Raw genomic sequence first — 15,947 nt, forward strand, 5'->3', positions numbered from 1 at the left:
TTTAGAAACAGTCACTATAAGTCATTTCAGAATTTTTAGAACTTTCAAACTCCACCCCATAATTACTTATGTGTATATATATATATTTAATATTGAAGTTTAAGTTATTTTAGTTCATGATTTTTCTGTTTTCTAATTCCTATCGTAAATCATTGTGAAATATAAATACGGCATTTGTGTTAACGGTTTGTTTAGCTTGTAATAAACTGAATTACAATTTGTATGACTTGTAAAATTTATCCTGGAAATTGTGACTTTCGTATCCACCACCAAATTGAGCACTAGAATTTCATCTAATCTTGTCAATGCAAACCGATCAAATATGTATGTAATTTAATCGAAATTTGGAAGGTAATAAGTATTTCTATTGGCATAAAAGGCATCTTTGTGTGTGAACATTAGTCACTTTTAGTCACTTTTTTGTTTGAAATAAGTTATTTTTTGTCACTTTTTTCAATTAGTCACTTTTTAGCTCAAATTAGTCACTTTTCTGAGGTACATTAGTCTGTGGCAGCCCGCATATTGGAGAAAATAAATAATTTTTTTCAAGTCAGAATTTTTTGAAATACCTAGAAAAATATATTTTTGTATTTTGTTAATAGGAAAACATTTTATTTACACTGAAAAAATCAGATTCCTGAAAGTCACGTAACAATGTCATTGTATATTGTTACGTTATTTACAAGGTAGGAAGGAGAGTCCAAAAAGCGTTACGTAATATATGGACGACCCTCAAAACTTTCTGTGAGAGAAGGGTCAACTTTGTCAGTATACAGTTACGTTTCGGGGCATATAGCTGAATAAATTCTCGACATTTTAGGCCCAGAACGCATATTTTTCCCTGATACTCCATTTGATGTAATTTTTTACATTAGAAGGTTCGTTAAATAATATTTTTTTGAAGATACTAAACAGAGACATTAAGACCTAGATTTTGTTTCTGTTCCAGAGGAATTGGCTTCTCAATTACTTAGTAACTTCTTTAAAGTTGGTGAGTGCCCTACCGATAGAAATCTCTGAGTATTCTCTAACGAAATAGTCTGGCCCATTTGAGATTATAAGCAGAGTCGATTTGAAAATATTTAGTCTCTGAGATAGTCTGAGAGATTTGGGTCCTTTTCAAGGTCCTTTTAGTAGTCCTCTTAAGAGTGGTGCGACGATAATATAATGTTCCTTTTGTATTCGTCACGTACCGACCGGGCAGAGTTATTTATAGTAGTTGGACGTTGCTAATCCGACTCTCCCTTTTGAAATTTCTCTTTAAATGATTAACACTCTAGATTCAAAAATGTCTTTTTTGGCGTATCGCATTCCATTTACGAGAAACGTATTAATTCCAGTTTTAAGTATTTAAAAAAAAGTTAGATATCTGAAATTATCGAAACCCGTAGATTCCGAATTATTATGTTTTAGACTGTTAACTATGAAATTAAAAAAAATCGACTTCTTAATTTTAATCCGAAAGCTTAACAAAGGACGCTTGAGTGTCGGCTATTCTATTGATATAGCCTCTGCTTATTATTTATGATCGAATTCTTATTTCAATTTCAGTTTCTCCGATTGTTATTTATGATCGTATTTCAATTTCAGAAATTACATTTTAAAGCCTTTAAAACATTTAAAAGAACTACCTGGACCTTTAAATATAACTAACTGAGTGCCTGCGGAGAATTTCTCTGAGCTTCTCTGACCCTAGAGAATGTTTACAATATACTCAAAGATTTCTATCGGTAGGGAGAAGCAGCACGGAATAGTCTTCTATGTACATTGATTCGTGATCAGCGACCTCGCATTGTTTGGCATTGTTTGGATTGTTTGGCATAAATCCGCCATATTGTATTCGGATATTCTAACCATATTGCATCTACCATTTTAAATTACGCAATGTGTCCTAAGGTTTGTCAAAGTACATATGAAAACGCAGAATTTACGCATAACAGGAATATTTCAAACCGACACTTTCATCATTTTTGTTTGAAAAGTAATTTGTTCATCTATGTTTTTACTGACTCACGACGCCATATTAAGTCTGCCATATTCATTTTCAAAAACTGCCCAACGGTTCTGAAAACTTTTTTTTTTTTTAAAGTCAAACAAATTTTAGACAGCATGGGGTGTGCGTTTGAGAAGGAATGCCCCATACATGCATGTAAGGTGGAAGTTATTCCGTTTAATTTTTTTTAAACTTTGTTATAAACTTTGTATTTTCTTGGGTTTATTTTGAAGCTACATTTCCATAGATTTTAATCGACGCTTTGACAAAACTGTGTTGACTTTCCCTTTTATTCTACCAAGATCTGAACTTAGAACGAATAAGTCCTAATAGTTTTTAAACGTTCGTCTTACCTGGTGTCAATCTTTGGCCAGTCATTTTTTCAGGACTTATTACATTTTTGTTAATTCTTCAAATATAATTGTAATATTAACAAATATTAGTTCAGAAAAATTATTAAGAAAATAAAACTTTTTTTGTACGTACACCAAACTCGGTTTAACGACAGTGTCGGGGGTTGCCTGCAAATAACCTCGATACTAAATCGGGGGAATCCAAAAGTAAACAGTCTGGGCCGTCATAACCATTTACGATTGGAATACATAATATTGCGTAATATACGCGTGTGAGTTCCTACGCACTGCACCTTTTTGGATACGCTGTTGGTGTTCTTTTAGGCATGAGTCGCAACCATCGCTGGCCCCGGGAGCTAAAAAACTGCGTGAGCCACCAATTCTAGGACTAGAAATTATAGAATTTGGTGATTCCTCCATTTGAAGTACCAAAATTTGGCGCTTATGTCCTTTTGGGGTGCCGAAATTTTGGTTTTGGCAAAAAAAAAGGACGGATAGACACGAGACTAATATCGGGTCAGAAAGTTCTGACACTTGGGAAAAATTAGCTATCTCAGGGAAAAAAATCGCACTGAGTTCGCATTTAACAAAACTGATTCGAAATCTTTCTACCTGTTAAATGAAGTTTGTCGTATCTTGGTAAATTTTTTTTTATTTTTGTACGAGCAACAAATGTGGAAAAAATCACTGTTGACGAAGCCTATATTTTGAGAGCTAACCTTCATCTGTTCCTAACGTTGGAAAACAGCCCGGAAAAAACGGAAAAATTCAAGTGAATTACTTGGCTATTTGTGAATGAAGCCCAACTTTGAAAATTAATAAATATTTAAAATTGTGGTCACAAGAATTGTTAATGTAACGAAAAATTATCTCTGGCTTCAATGCAGATATCGAGACGAATCAGACTTAAAGAAAGCGTTCAGTATACTGATAAAACTTGGACCAATAAAACGTCGATAAAATTGTATATTTGCCTGTAAATGGAGTTCGCATAATTTAGACCTTAATGAGCTATGCTAAAGTCTCTTGAGAGAATATTGTAAAGGAAAAAAGGTTGAAGGGTGTCTATTGCCTGGCCACTCCTGATCCCTCGAAGACTTAAAAAAGGGGTCTGCTTCAGGGGAGAGAAAATTCATTACTCTCAGTTTTCCGTCGAAAGTAAATATACAATTTTATCGACTTTTTATTGCTCCGAGCTTTATCAGTATACTGAACGCTTGCTTTATATGTTGATTCATCTCGGTATCTCCATTAAAGCCGGGGCTAATTTTTCTTACATTAACAATTATGGTGAACACAATTATTAATATTTATTAATTTTCAAAGTTGGGCTTCATTCACAAATAGCCAAGTAATTCACTTGAATTTTCACTCGAATATGCTTCGTCAACAGTGCTTTTTTCCACATTTGTTGATCTTACAAAAATAAAAAAACTTTTACCGAGATACGAGAAACGTCGTTTAACAAGTAGAAAGATTTCAAATCAGCTTTGCTAAATTCGAACTCAGTGCGATTTTTTTTTCACTGAGACAGAGCTACTTTTGCCCAAGTGTCAGGTCTTTCTGTCCCGATATTAATTAGCTCTAAACTCTGTATTTAAGGGTTTTTGGATCGCTGATTAAGAATCTGAAGTTATAATTGTTCTATCTGACGCTTTATACGGGATGTGTTCAAAAAGTAAGGTGACTTTTCAATTTTCGCGGGCTACGTACATTCAAGTTTAAAATTTTTTTTGTTTTGTTTTGTTGGTACACTCGTCACGATCATATGTTCACAGTTTTGACTATATAGCTCGTGTTGTTTTTCTGGTAGAGGCGTAAAAGGTTAGCAGGGTTTGGTGTGCTCGGCGATTTTCTTCTTTCGAAAAAAATGGAGCAAAGAGTTTGCATTAAATTTTGTGTAAAAAATGGAATCCAGTGCTCTAAAACTCTTGAAATGTTGACAGTTGCATACGGTGAGTCTACTCTGAGTAAGAACAATGTGTATAAGTGGTACAAGCTGTTTTAAGAAGGCCGAGAGGATGTCGAAGACGAACCTCGCCCTGGACGTCCCAGGACGTCAACAACAGATGAAAACGTTCAAGCAGTGGAAGAAATGGTGTTGAAAAATCGCCGAATTACCATCAGAGAAGTTGCTGAAGATGTTGGCATATCGGTTGGCTCATGCCATGCTATCTTTTCGGACGTTTTGGGCATGAGACGTGTGTCAGCGAAATTTGTTCCAAAACTACTTAATTTTGATCAAAAGATCTATCGCATGACCATCGCTCAGGAGATGTTGAATCAAGTCAATAATGCACCACAGTCATGCCTCAGCCTCCATATTCACCGGATTTGGCCTATAGTGACTTTTTTCTTTTCCCAAAACTGGAGAGACCCATGAAAGGACATCGATTTTTAAGGATTGAGGAGATAAAAACTGCATCGCTGAAAGAACTCGAGGCTATACCACAAAATGATTATCAGAAGTGCTTCGATGATTGGAAAAAACGTTGGCACAAGTGTATTATATCTGAGGGGGATTACTTTGAAGGGGACAACATGAATATTGAGGAATAAATGAATATTTTTTGAGAAACCCATAAAGTCACCGTATATTCGGAGTTTTTATTTTTTCAAGTTTAGACCTTAGCTTAGAATTTAACGACTTAAAAAATCTCTAAGTATCAAGTTTCATTCAAATGAAATGACTTTTTGTGTTCTCGATCCAACATTTTGAATTTGGATTTCGTATTTAATATCAGCCTCTATGAGATTAAATAAAATCAATAAAATCCTGGAATTTTTGGGTAGCTGAACCTTTTCAAGAACTTGAGATTTTCGGCTACAGGAACCTGTTTAATAACCCAAAATTTTTAGGCACCCACGCATTTTCAAGTGCTTGTAATTTTTCGAGCTTTTGAAATTACTTAGCCCAGCTGGACTCGAAATTGACTGAGTCCGATTTGATAAGACTCAATTGACAATTAAGCACTTATTAATTACAATAATTGTAAATGCAAGGAGGAAGTAGACAAATATTTTTCATTGAAACACCGTGAGAATCACTTTCAACCTGCAAATTCTTGCACTCCACTTTTCGCTAAAGAATTTTTTTTCTTCTGATTTTGAAGTATTTTTATATCAGAAAGAAAAATAAAGTTTCGAGCACTTTTTGAAATAGGTGATATACCGCCGGTGCTTAGGATAATGAACCCGTAAATTATATTGCTGTGAACAAAAACACTTCTTATCATAACGTCATGAAAACAACTCATCTCTATAAAATGTGCTGAACAAAAATATATATCAGTAAGCACTGTAAAAAAAAAACATATTGGTAAACGCTGTGAAAAAACATGTCTTGTATAAATACTGTAAAAAAGCCCGCATCATTGAATGACCGTAATAAAAAACATATTTTAGTAAACACTGCGAAAAGAAACCCTTTTCAAGAAACGCCGTGAGGAAAAAGTTTACTCGTGAAAACGCCATGAAAAAATATTATTTTTGTGAAAACGCCGTAAAAAACCTTGTTTATGATAATACCGTGATAAGTAACTTATTAAGAAGGCATCGTCAAAAAATACTTATGAAAACGCTCGGGAAGCAAATCTTTTCACATCGTTTCTTCAAGTAAATAATTACTTTTTCCCATTGTTATAATTATAATGGTCTATTATTTTATTAATAATAAAATATTTTATTAAATTCAACATTGAATGCTTATATTTTTTAGATTAACCCTTTGTTGCACGTATTTTTCTGTTCAGTGAATTTACTTGAAAATTCTTCTCGGGGGTTTTTGGAGTTGCTGATTATGAATATAAAGTCAGAATTTCGAAAAATTCCATTCGAGATGGCTGATGCAAGATGACGATTTCAAAATTTAGAAAAAATAGGTAAATGAGTTTGAAAATCTCTATTTGGGAGTTCTTGGGGTTGCTGATTACGAATCTGAAGTCGGAATTTGGAAATATTCAAATTCAAGATGGCGGTTGCAAAATTTTGAAAAAAAATATATGAGCTTCAAAATCTATACTTAGGAGATTTTAGGGTCGCTGATCTATGATTAGATCCTCGTAATTCGTCAAAATAGATTACTTAGCGTAATCCATAAATTCCATGAATGCTTACATTATTGAAATTAAAGTATTTAAAATCTCATCTACGATTTCGATGATTTACGTACAAATGTAAACTAAATCGACCAATTTCAATTTTAATTTAGTAACTTGAAATTCATAAGCAGCGTCTTCAAAAACCCCGAGTATAGATTTTCAAGCTCGTATATCTCTTTTCAAAATTTTAGAACCGGCATCTTGAATCCACTATCTTCAATTTTAATATTGATAATTTCTGAATTCAGATTCGCAATCAGTGACATTCAAAACCCCGTTATACCGATTTTGAAAAGAATCGAACGTTTATTTAGCAAACTCTTCCGCCATATTGGATCCGCCATTTTGTTTTTGGAATTTTTTGATATCGGATTCGTAATCAGCAACCTTGAAAAGCCCCTTAAACGAATTTTGAAAAGAATCGAAAGTTTATTAGGCATACTCGTCCGCCATTTTGTTTTCCGAATTTTTGACATCGGATTCGTAATCAGCGACCTTAAAACCCCGATTTTTGACCACTGTGTGGCAGCGTAAAACACACGATTTTAACTTCATATTTATTTATAGTTTTTTGCATAGTCCACCAATAATACTTTTTTTACAGCAAAATTATTATTATAGTTTTTCCTTGAAATAAAACAGTTTTTTTTCAAAAATAAGGTTTTTTTTCACGGTTTTTTTTATGAGTAAGGACGAAATTCGCTGTTTCACATATTTTAAATTATTGTTTAAGAAGTGTTATTTCGCACTAAAAACTTAGAGATTATTATATAAAATAGGTGGATAAATTGATAACTGGGAATTTTATGGAGGATTTTGTATAGAAAAAAATAATTTTTTTGTCATTAAGGTCATTAAAGCATTTTTGCACTTGAAATTTCTTTAGTGTTTATTACTTTTGAATACTTTATAAATCTTTTAAATATTTAAGAAAAAAAGCATCGATCCTTTTTTGAAATTACTCGAATCTTTATAAATAAAAAATGGCCTATTAAAGTCTCTCAAAAAAGTTCAATTTGCCTTAGAACTAGTCAATTATCATCAGATAGATGTTTAAAGAATGTTTAAAGATATTCTGAATTTTCATAAACTGTCGTTTAGAATTTAAATTTCTTGTCCAAGAGACTCTTTTGAAGTACAAAGTACGTCAAGTTGAGGCACTACTCTATTATTCCGATACTACGTATTCTTAGATTGAGAAAATATATTTTTGAAGTGTGTCAGAAATAATTTCTTGGCAGGAAACTATGTTCTGCATTCAAATACATATCTATATGAAGTAATACAATAAAGTTTCAGAGTATTTCAAGAATTTCACGAAATAAAATGTATTAAAGGTAAAAAGAATATTTATTGGTACGTTATTTTGTATGTGTTCCTAGATTCACACTATGCGATGCCTATATGTGCACTAGACGCTTCCCAAATGCCCACTAGACGCTTCCTAGATTCACACTATACGATCCCTAGATGCGCACTAGACGTTTTCTAGATCCCCACTTAACGTACCCTCATAAAGACGCGTACTACACACAGTTATAGATATTCTTAGGGTCGGCTTAAGCAGAATTTACCGCTTTACTGCTTACTATAAATCGTCTAGATTTCCGTTAGTGTAATCACAGCTGCCATATTGTGTCCACCATATCGTATTCCGATATTTTAACTGTAGATTCATGATCAGCGTCCATGGAAACCTTCGAGTAATCTCATATTCAGACTACAGATTCGTAATCAGCAACCCCAAAAATATCTAAGTAATAATTTTCAAGTCGATCAGGTTGATCTGAATTACTCCAAATTTGTTGATTGGCCTACATCCGGCACATTCTGTCTGCTATTTAAAATTTTTGTATTTTGACTCCAGATTCGTAATCAGCAATTCCAGAAATATCCAAGTAATAGTTTCCAAGTCGATCAGATTGATATGAATTAATCAAAACTTGATGCTCGCCTCACATCCGCCATATTGGATCCGCCATTTTAAATTCATATATTTTTACTTCAAATTCGTAATCCGCAACTTCAAAAAATCCAAGTAATAAATTGCAAATCGATCAGGTTGATCTGAATTACTCAAAAGTTGATGTTTAGCTTACATCAGCCATATTGGGTATGCTATTTTTAATCCTCACATTCTGACTCCAGATTCGTAATCAGCGGCACCAAAAACACCCAAGTAATCATTTTCAAGCCGATTAGCGTAATTTAAATAACTCAAGGTTGGCTTAGATCCACTGTATTGGAGCCACCAATTTGCATTATCATATTATGACCACAGATTCGTGATCGGCGGCCCTGAAAACTCCTTAGTGGCCAATATAGTATTAGGAAAAATGTATTTATCAAAGAAAAGATACATATTTCGAAGAACTCTTTATTTGTTCAGAGCTTGTGAACACTTGTATTTTAGCTAAGAAATAGATTCTGAGACATGAGAACTAGGATAATCAGTATTTGGATTTTGTTTATGAATTATAAATATAATTTTCCACGATTTCATAAAAAATTTAAAAAGATATCTGATGATTTTCGAGATGTCGAAAACGAATTCAGGAAATTTTAAAGAAAATTTCTTTATTTCATAGAATGTTTAAAAATATGAGGAATAATTGGCGTGACTTTGATGTTTCATTTCATAAGAATTTAAAGAAAATATTTGTATTCTGTTGAAGCCTTTCAAAATTCTTTAGAAGTTTTTTTTCCTCCAAAATGTTCAAAAATGTGCGCATTTGATTTAAAATGTTTTTTTTTATTCTCTTCAAATCATAAATAATCTTAAAACATTTTTAAAACGGCGAAACATTTTAAATATCTTTGAAAATAATTCGATTTTTTCCTTTAAAAATCTGAAAAACTGAAAACATTAGCTTAAAATCATCCAGATTCTTTTTGTGACAAACATGTGAATGTTTTGAAATATTTTAAAATCTTATTAAATATTATCATCAAATTAATTTTTTAAAAGGAAAAAGAATTATTTTGCCACCTGCTCTAGAGACTGGAAAGTGAGTGTCGTGTCGCTATCGTCTCAGTATCGAAAAATATCGCTCGGCGGCATCACCATTTCCAATTTAAAAAATGCCTCAACGCGTCGTTTTTCATGCTAGAGGGCTCGATTTGGGCCTAAAATGTCGGGAATGTATCTTTCTATATGACCCTATACGTAGTTCTGTATAAACAAAGTGAGCCTTTTGCTTGTTGAACATCAGGTATACAAATTTTAAATGAGTAGGACAAAAATTATGCTAATCTATTGATTTGTATCTTTTGTTTTTGTTAAACCCTTTCCGGCATACACTTTTCACATGAACGGTTTTTTATGAAAATTTGTAGAAGGGGGTTTTCGACCTCTAAGTGACCATTTTCATCAAAATTACACATTATTTAAATTTTTCGCCGCTGTATTGCATCCAAAGTTTTTAAATTTTCAAAATCTGAGCTCAGATTCGTGATCAGCGACCCCGAAAACCCTACTTAGTGACCATTTTCAGCAAAATTCAACAATATTTCAATTTTCGACCGCCATATTGGATCCGTCATTTTTAAACTTTTAAAATCTAAGTTCAGGTTCGTGATTAGAGATCCCGAAAACCCTAATATGTACATTTTCATAAAGATATGTCTCAAAGTTTCCTCAAAACTGAATTTTTCCTTAAGAATGGGTGTTTTTCCAAATTAGTTGATTAATATTAACAAATTAACAAAAATGTTGAAACTTTTGCACCATAATTTTGATTCTGTAATATTGTACGAATATGAAACTACAAAAAAAACCCTCTGAACCGAATAATCCCTACTTTCAAATTACAAGAAATGATTTAGAAAAAGTTGTCAGCAGGTGATGCCGTTATGCCGCTAAGGGTTAATGCTTCATTCCAGAAATATGATATAAATCATTTACGCACAAAATACCATTTCTTTCGATATTTTTGTAAATGAAAATTATATTGACGTTAAAATCTCTTTTCGCATCCCACTAACAAATAAAACGTTGTATTTCAGAACAATTAGTCATGTTTAATGATAAATGTTGCCCAGTGGTCCTTGAAGTCCTTAAAGTCCTTGAAATGTACTTGAATTTTATCTGTCCTTGAAAAGTCCTTGAATGTCCTTGAATTTTACGCAATGTCCTTGAATTTTCCATATTCTCTCGAATCCGATATTATTTCAAAATATTATCAGCAACTAACCTAAAAAATGTACCTCAGTTCTGCTACCCTGCCTAAAAAATCGGAAAGATTCTGAAAGGAAATTTCTGATAGATTCTAAAACAGTCGGAAAAATATTCTTTCCTGATTTTATCAGAATCTTTCCGAAATCTGCATCCGAATTCTTCAGTTTCTTTCCGAAAATTTGTCCCAATATAATTCCATCAGATCTTATAAGAAGTGTCCCACTAGTGTCCTATCGGATCTTATAAAAAATGTCCCATTTATTCTTATAAGATGTTATCAAAAATTCCTAATTATTATTAATATTATTAATAATATATTTTGTTTTTGCAAATTATTTTTTAAGAAAGTTAATAATAACAATTTGAACAAACAAAACAATTGTTTAAACAAGGTTTAAAAATCACTTTTTTTATCCCAAATTGGTTTACTAAATTACTATCAAATATATTAAACAGTTATAATTTTAAAGAAATTATTTAATTAATAAAATTATTAAATTTCTAAATTTATTAAAGGAATAATTTTTTAATTTCTAATCCTTCGATATTTTTAAATTTAAAACTTGTATTTACAATTGCATAATAATTACATATCAAGTTCTGTTAAACAATATTACATGATTTAGTTTTCTGATAAAATCTGATAGAAACTGACAAAAATGCGCGCGGTACAGTTTCGGAAAAGGTGGAAAATCGAAAGATACCGCTCTGAAAGAATCTGAGTGATATGGAAAGCTTCAGAAAGAAAGTTCTATCAGAAATTTCTGGCAGATTAAAAGTCACATGTATACATTCGTGCGTAATGATATTTTTTTCGAAACGATTCTGGTACAATAGATACGGTTGTCGAAATAAATATTGTTTCGTATTTCGCGCGCGAGTACACCACGCCCCCTGTCAACACAACTCTCTCTAACTTTCGACTCTGAGACTGCCTTTCTTCATGGACGCGTTTTTGGTTTGCCATTGCGCATACGTAGATGCTGTCTCGCTCTTTCGCAGTGAAAGAAAGAGGCAGAGTAATGCGTTTTACACCTAATGCAGGCAAACTCATGTCTACGTAGATGCCCGTATATTTTTCTAGACAAAGATGGCGCTATAGAGAAGAAAATAATAAGCATTTGTTGCTGTCGCATGCAAGATTGAGCCTGAACTGCGGAGCCTTTCATTTTTGTGATTTGTCTAACCAAACAGCAGATACGTAACGAGTCGGCACTGTCAGTGCCGACTTATTCCTTATTCAATTCCTTATTATCCTTATTCAATTTCTTTCGAAGGTTTGAAGGGTGGCGAGGTTTTATACTTTTGAATTCGGATTACGAAATGTTATAGTGATAATACGTGGTGAATTATACTCCGAATTAATGATATTGGTAGGTAAGTAAAGTTTAACAAAAACACAAATATATTCTAAATAGACTCATCACGCGTAGCTATACCACTTATTCAGTCAGTGCTGTACTGCGTACTAGAAGTTGTTTGCTTGGCGACTCTCTGGGCATGTGTAAAAGTTTAGTTATTTTTAATATTATGGCTGAATGAAAAAAAGTTTCCTGTCAATTTTCGAAAAATATATAATTTTACTGAATTAGCAGTAATATGAATTTATGTAATGAATTCAGCAATAATATAATAATAGCTTTAATTTGTTTCGTTAAATTATTATAATTGCTACAGTATAAATCGTTACTGTTATTCTATTATAGTTCCAGTACATAATTTATTAGCAGCGATGAACTTTTTTGATTAGCGTAATCAATTGTAATTTTCTATAAATGTTTAAGTAAATAAAGGAATTATTAAATTGTATAAACTTTTTTTATAATTTCATTTTAATAAATATTTCATTTCTTAAAAATTTCTCGTTATATTTAATCAAATGATTATATATAATCATTTTTCATGTGTTGTATTGATACATTTGACTCTATGTTTTGATAATTTTTGAAAGATTTAAAAAAAAAAAACTAAAGTGCCGGATTCAGAGATCATATATGCCGGTGCAGATACGCGAGATGAGTTTAGTAATAACCTCTTGTATACGCGGTATCTCAGTGACAGCTGTACGATTCAAATGGACACTTGCATAAAAACAGTTTTTAAATATTCTAACGGTTTCATTTTTATTTATGCAAATTCTTATATTCACGGGTCATTGAATTCACTTGATTATATTTTATTACTTTGATTTTTGATAACTTTTTATTAGTATTTGCAATTAAATAATAGCATTTTGTTTCGCACTTTTTCAACGAACTTATTTTGTTTGTTAAGTATCAGATTGATCATGGGGGATCGCGGGAGTGTCAAAAGGAAATGCAAGTTCAACGCGATTTGGCGTAGTAATTCCAAGTACAAATCATTGATGGAACCGGCTACAAATGATGTTCATTAAGCATTTTGTAAGCTGTGCCGTGTCACTTTCTCCGTGCACAGTATGGGAGTCAGTGCTCTGGATAGCCACGAGCGGTCAAAGACACATATTTCAGTAGATAACGCCAAACAGATGTTTGGTTTAATACCGAAGGGTTCGACGAACGTGGGGACAGGTGGTAGAATCCCAGAAAGTTCGACGCAAGAAGAAAACACGAAAGCAAAATCGTCTGCGGTTGCAACTTGTGTAGAAAGTGGCAATATAACTGTTGAAGCACCGGATACGTCAAACAACGTCAGTGGACTGAAGACAGAAGCAAATCTTAATAAGTACCTCGTGAAAGGTGAAATTACGAAAGCTGAATTGATATGGCGCATATAAGGGGTTCTGCGGCACTTTTCTTTGCGTGACAGAAGAAAATATTTCAATATCGAAAGTGGTTTTTCCGGATAGCCAAATTGCGAGCAAAGGGAATTTAGGTAGAACAAAAATAGCCTACACAATTGTATACGGCATAGCAAAATTCTTCGAAAACGAAATGGTGAGTTTGATGTCTACTATTGCAGAGTTGGTATGAGGGTTCGACAAGAGTCTGAATAAAATCAGTCAAAAAAAAAAAAAAAAAACCAGATGGACATCGTCTTCCGGTTTTGGGACGAGACTACAAGAGAGTGGCCTCAAGATATTTTATATCTGCGTTCTTGGGAAAATCATCTGCCCTTAATCTACTTGAAGCAGTTAAAAACAGCGTGTCTACGGAAGTATTGGCAAAAGTTATACAAATCTCGATGGACGGTCCAAACATTAACACAAAATTCGCCAAAACTTCCAATCGGATTTAAATGAAGTCTTGAAAAACAAAACGTTCCTCGATCTCGGTTCGTTTAGCTTGCACACAGTGCATGGAGCGTTCAAAACCGGGTTTGAATAGACTGAGTGGAAACTGATTGATTTCTTGAGAGTTGTGTACAATCTATTCAAAGACGTTCTATCTCGAAGAGCTGACTACACAACTGCATCAGGGTCTACAACATTCCCGAAAAAGTTTTGTGCTATACGGTGACTCGAAAACGTGCCAGTTGTACAAACGGCACGTAATATTTTGCCTCTTCTTGAAAAGTACGTCGATCGTGCAAAATTAGGCAAAACGAGACCAACGTGCAATAGTTTCAAGATTGTTAGAGACTTGATCGATGACAAGATCCTACCTGCAAAACTAGCTTTTTTCGAATCGGTAGCTGTTCAGTTTGAATCGTTTTTGAAAGAATTTCAGTCAAATAATCCTTTGGCGCCATTTCTGTATGACGATCTGCTTTTGCCCATGCATAACATTATACAGAAATTTGTCAAGGCAGAAATATTAGGCAAACACAGTGTCACGGTTCTGGACTTGAAAGGCAAAAATAATCTTCTGTCACCGCAACACATCAAGATCGGGTATGCCACACAGGATATTCTCAATGGATTTAAGGATCTGACGAGTCTCGAAAAATTAAAGTTCAAAGACCTGTGTCGCGAGTGCTACCAAGCTATCGTCGTAAAGCTGCTTGAAAGATAGCCACTTAAATTCTCTCTGGTAAAAGGTCTTTCTTACTTGAGTCCTCAGATTATCCTTCTCGAAAAAACATCGTACAGCAGAGATTAACAATTTTTTTTCGTAAACTCGTAGAAAATAAGCAAACTTCAGATTCTGCAGCGGACGCCGTTGAACTCGAATTTCAAAGAATTTGTTCGAAAGAAATTATGAAAGAGCAGATGCGCTCTTTCAATCGAGCATCGATGCGCTTGGATAATTTCTGAATGAAAATCATTGACGCTCATGGTTCGGAGAGCTACAGAAACTTGTTGCTGTTCGTAAAAAAATACTCATTTTATCGCACGACAATGCAGCTTTAGAACGAAGGTTCTCCGGTAACACAGAGTGCGTGGTTGAAAATCAGTACTAACAGTCGTTGATAGCACAGCGTATCATTATTGACGCAATCGTAAATATAGGGGGTTTAAAAAACTTAACGGTATGAAGACGACTTATTCAGAGGTGGAAAAGAAGAAAACCAAAATCATGGACGAAGCCTTGAAAGAATCCGCGCGTATTGAAGAAGAAATACTAAAGGAAAAAAATTCAACGAGTTGATTAAAAAACAGGATCGCTTAAACCAAGGTCGTCGCGGAATATTGAATCTTGAATGTCTTCACAACAGGATTATTCTGGATACAGCACATAGAGTCGTAAATGGAAGAGACCCTCTTCTTAAAATAGTTAGGAAGCATGAAGAAGTGGTACTCACTCCTGAAAGACCGGATTAAGACAGCAGCATCCAGAGGCACAATGCGGCACTACGAGTGCTTTATTACCATCTCTGTCACTCTTACGGCATTAACCGTAATACCGCTCCTCTGAATGTTCCTAGGGAAATCAGAGTCAATTGTGGAGAATGAGAAGTGACGCATATACTGGAACTTTATATTCTCGACAATTGTTTCTGTTCCACATTCGAGCCCTGCCATGTGTCTGCTTGACTTCAAAAGGCGAACCATGTTCGTTATCGAATTTTCGGCACCAGCTGACAAACATCGTAGCCAAGGGGAATGAAAAGAAATAGAGGTATAGAGACCATATAAGGGAGTTCCTACGATTTTAGCCGGAATATTCTGTTAAACTAATCGTCCTTATCATCGGCGCTCTTGGAGGTGCCAAGCTTTGACTTGTTAGTAGACTGAAAACATCCCTGCTTGAGAACGATATGCTTAAACACTTGCGGGGAAAATGCAGAAGGTGGTCGTCCTTGCGTTGCTCCGTGTCCTTAGGATGCACGAGACTTTTGCCGAATCGTCGTATTAATTCCGTTATAGACTGTAACCACCTATCTCACGGTCGTGAGACGTGGTTGTGACTGAAATTTTACGGCGATTTCGCTGGGATTGGGTGCAGTTTTTCAGATTAGCTCTC

The sequence above is a fragment of the Belonocnema kinseyi genome, chromosome 2 (assembly GCF_010883055.1).
Source record: "Belonocnema kinseyi isolate 2016_QV_RU_SX_M_011 chromosome 2, B_treatae_v1, whole genome shotgun sequence".
Lineage (NCBI taxonomy): Eukaryota > Metazoa > Arthropoda > Insecta > Hymenoptera > Cynipidae > Belonocnema > Belonocnema kinseyi.